Below are 4,673 nucleotides of genomic sequence, written 5' to 3'. Positions count from 1 at the left end.
GAGTGATGTTTCTGTGGGTGTTTTCATTGACTTTTTCTTACATTGCCCTTTCACATCTGTCAAGGAAGAAAGACAAACATGTTGAATCTTGATTGGATTCGGCTACATACCACTGCCTATTGAAAGGCTAGTTCAGATGTGCTCATGTTATGTAAATTGTGATGATGGATTCACAGCCATTCAGACTATTGCACAAAGTTACAGACTGTTTCTGAAGTTATGAAGATGAGAAGTTACCCAATTTGATGACAGCGACAACTCCAATTTATACTTGAAGACATGGCCTGCAGAAAATAAAAATTGGATAACATTTTTCAAGCATCCTCTGTTAAATTGAACTCTTATTTTAGAGATGTTTGGCTCAATTTGTTGTGTAACGTTCAAAATCTAATGGCTCTATTCAATCTGTATCGCCGAAGAGTTACAGATTGCGCAATAGTAATGTAAATGTAATTTCAGATTGAGCTGATATGCAGCGTTTAGTGTGAATGCAGTCTCCACTAATGCAGGAACATGCCTTTAGATTTCAATCACGCTGTAACACTTCTGCGATATAGATTGAATAGAGCCCTAAATCCATCATTTTGATGATGGCTTTATTGTATCCGTTAAGAAATTATCTTGCATCCAACAGCATTAGCCTATTGTTTATAATATGTAACACTAAAGTGCCATGACTTCACTATCATCTTTCTGGTACAAGTCTATGTCCAATAGCGAAGCCAAGTTTTATCTACAGTCAAAGAAACAAATCACCTATTACAGTTAATGTCAGAGGTTTACATACACTTAGGTTGGAGTCATTAAAACTCATTTTTCAACCACTCCACAAATTTCTCGTTAACAAACTATAGTTTTGGCAAGTCGGTTAGCACATCTACTTTGTGCATAACACAAGTAATTTTTCTAACAATTGTTTACAGATATTATTTAACTTATAATTCACTGTGTCAGAATTTTACATACACAAAGTTGACTGCCTTTAAACAGCTTGGAAAATTCCAGAAAATTATGTCATGGTTTTAGAAGATTCTGATAGGCTAATTGACATCATTTGAGTCAATTGGAGGTGTACCTGGGGATGTATTTCAAGGCCTACCTTCAAAATCAATGCCTCTTTGCTTGACATGGGGAAATCAGGCAAGACCTCAGAAAAAAAATTGTAGACCACAAGTCTGGTTCATCCTAGGGGAGCAATTTCCAAACGTCTGAAGGTACCTCGTTCATCTGTACAAACAATAGTAAGCAAGTATAGAGACAATGGGACCACGCAGCCGTCATACCGCTCAGGAAGGAGACACGTTCTGTCTCCTAGAGATGAACGTACTTTGGTGCGAAAAGTGCAAATCAATCCCAAAACAACAGCAAAGGACCATGTGAAGATGCTGGAGGAGACCGGTACAAAAGTATCTATATCCACAGTAAAATGAGTCCTATATTGACATAACCCGAAAGATCATACTTTTTTTTGTTGTCCTCTGGTCTGATGAAACAAAAATAGAACTGTTTGGCCATAATCACCATCGTTATGTTTGGAGGAAAAAGGGGGACGCTGGCAAGCCGAAGAACACCCTCCCAACCGTGAAGCACGGGGGTGGCATCATCATGTTGTGGGGGTACTTTGTTGCAGGGGGGACTGGTGCACTTCCCAAAATAGATGGCTTCATAAGGAATGAAAATTATGTGGATATATTGAAACAACATCTCAAGACATCAGTCAGGAAGTTAAAGCTTGGGTCTTCCAAATGGACAATGACCCCAAGCATACTTCCAAAGTTGTGGCAAAATGGCTTAAGTTACACAAACCTGACTCAGTTACACCAGCTCTGTCAGGAGGAATGGGCCAAAATTCTCCCAACTTATTGTGGGAAGCTTGTGGAAGGCTACCCAACACATTTGACCCAAGTTAAAAAAATGTAAAGGCAATGCTATCAAATACTAATTGAGAGTATGTAAACTTCTGACCCACTGGGAATGTGATGAAAGAAATAAAAGATTAAATAAATCATTATCTCCACTATTATTCTGACATTTCACATTCTGAAAATAAAGTGGTGATCCCAACTGACCTAAGACAGGGACATTTTACTATGATTAAATGTCAGGAAATGAAAACTGAGTTTAAATGTATTTGGCTAAGGTGTATGTAAACGTCCAACTTCAACTGTATCACCTGTGATAAACACCCTACACTCTTAGAATCGTTCTTTACTAAAAGGGTTCTTGTTGGAGGGATAATGTTCTACCAATAACTTGTTTTCATCTGAATAAACTTTTTGGAAGACAACGGTTCATTGTAAGGCAAAGGGTTCTGCCTAGAACCTTTAACCTCTTCAACCTATGGGGGCGCTATTTCATTATTGGTTTTTAAAAACGTGCCCGTTTTAAGCGCAATATTTTGTCACAAAAAGATGCTCGACTATGCATATAATTGACAGCTTTGGAAAGAAAACACTCTGACGTTTCCAAAACTGCAAAGATATTATCTGTGAGTGCCACAGAACTGATGCTACAGGCGAAACCAAGATGAAACTTCAAACAGGAAATGAGCAGAATTTTTGAGGCTCTGTTTTCCATTGTCTCCTTATATGGCTGTGACAACAGTTTTTTGGCAGAAAGGGTTCTTTGATTATTCTTTGGAAGGCAAGAAAAATAATTTGGTTGGCAAGAAGGGTTCTATAGAACACTTCTGAATCAGAAAAAGCTTAATTTTGTAAAAAAAAAAATATTTTAAAATAGTGCCTGAGCATGTGTTTACCTCTGTGTTTAAACTTTAACATCAGGAGTTTGAGTAATCTGACCAGTTTAAAAATGTGAGAATGCTGTAAACTACCTATATGGGAATATTTGTGCATGTATCTGGTATTCCCTTAATAATTGTACATATACATTACTGACATAGTTTATATCTGTGCCATCAATTCTGTCTTTCAAATTAGTATTTTCTGAGCAGAGAGGAGAAGAATAGAAGGGAGTATGCATGAAACAGCAGTATATTGTATGGTAGACAGCAAATTGGCCCTTTTTACCTAGTGTTGATATTTCAGTGTAACATTTCTAGTGTTCATTCAGGAGTTAAATTAACACTCAGTGGTGTAAAATAACCCCAGTGTTGGTGTTAATAGCCAGAGTTGAGTGTAAGTTTTCTTTTTGTCAAGTAAAACACTATTTTCATAAATAGTTTAATTGTGAAGGCTAATAAGGCTGATGGAAACATTCCTAGGCAACACATTCATAGAAGGTTCTAGGAAGAACCCTTCAAATATAAAAGGGTTCTTAGTAGAATCGTTCATAGAGGGTTCTAGGAAGAAGGGTTCTATAACTGTTCATAGACGATTCTACTAAGTAAAGGGTTTAAGGTATGACCTTCTACGTAGCATAAAAAAAGGGTACCCCTATTGGGACAAACCGAAGAACCCTAGGGTAATAGCACCATTTTTTCGAGGAGTGTATTAAGTGTGTGCAATCAGAAGTATTCCAGTATTCCTGCTTCAGATTGTAATCCTGCTTCAGTATTCCTGCATCAGATAGTCTTGTAGAGGGGATTTCAAGCATGAAACAGTTCATAGTTTCATTTTAGTTTAGAGAGGACTGACAGAACAAAATCATTTCCAAGTGAAGAAGTAGCATTGGTTTGATTAAAACACATTGGGAACAGACTAGTCTAGACTACCCCTATTTCGCAAAAAAATGTGATTCTTACCTTTTGTGTACATGTCTGCTTGTGACAGATTCGTGGCAACGTTTTTTTTCTGGATTTCTGGACCAAATAGGACTATATTCTGTATACCACAACTACCTTTTCACAACATAACTGTTTGTCTGAAACGCATTAAGAAGGAAAGATATTCCACAAATGAACTTTTAACAAGGCACACCTGTTAATTAAAATGCCAGAAATGTCATTGAAATTCCAGGTGACTACCTCATGAAGGTGGTTGAGAGAATGCCAAGCATGTGCAACGCTGTCATCCAGGCAATGGGTGGCTACTTTGAAGAATCTCAAATATAAAATATATTTTGATTTGTTTAACACTTTTACGACATGATTCCATAATTGTTATTGCATGGTTTTTTTTCTTCACTATTATTCTACAATCTAGAAAATACTAAAAGTAAAGAAAAACCCTTGAATGAGTAGGTGTGTCCAAACAAATCCTCCTAATATTGTACAATCTGTGTTCATTGGCCTGGGGTATTGTTTGTTCGAATTCAAGACCAGATTGATATCACATTGTCAGTCAGAGTAGCCACTCATTTCGATCATTGTTGTGGTATTTTTTTAATCTATGTGTGGAAATCCTGAAATCGCCTCTGCTCAACTGTAGCCTATGCCTCATTGCAAACATAATGGCTTTAATATAAAGTGTTTTTTCTTCTTCAACAGTAAATGTACCAAGCATCGGATTGTATCTCGGTGCAAGGATTTGATTACAGAAAATGATAGTGTGCACTCTTCCTCTCTCTCCCCCTCTCCTCTCTCTTTCCCCTCATCTTTCCTTTTCCTATCTCTCTCTGCCTCCCAGTTGAAGCTGACGCCAGAGTACCTGCAGCTGATGAAGTTCCAGGCCATAGCAGCTAACAGTAAGATCTACTTTGGCAGTGAGATCCCCCAGATGTTTGTTGACTCTGGGCCAGGCACGTCTAAGGCCTCAGCTGCCATGGACGTCCTA

This window comes from Oncorhynchus gorbuscha, linkage group LG05 (genome assembly GCF_021184085.1).
Source record: "Oncorhynchus gorbuscha isolate QuinsamMale2020 ecotype Even-year linkage group LG05, OgorEven_v1.0, whole genome shotgun sequence".
Lineage (NCBI taxonomy): Eukaryota > Metazoa > Chordata > Actinopteri > Salmoniformes > Salmonidae > Oncorhynchus > Oncorhynchus gorbuscha.
This window is presented reverse-complemented; position numbering follows the sequence as displayed.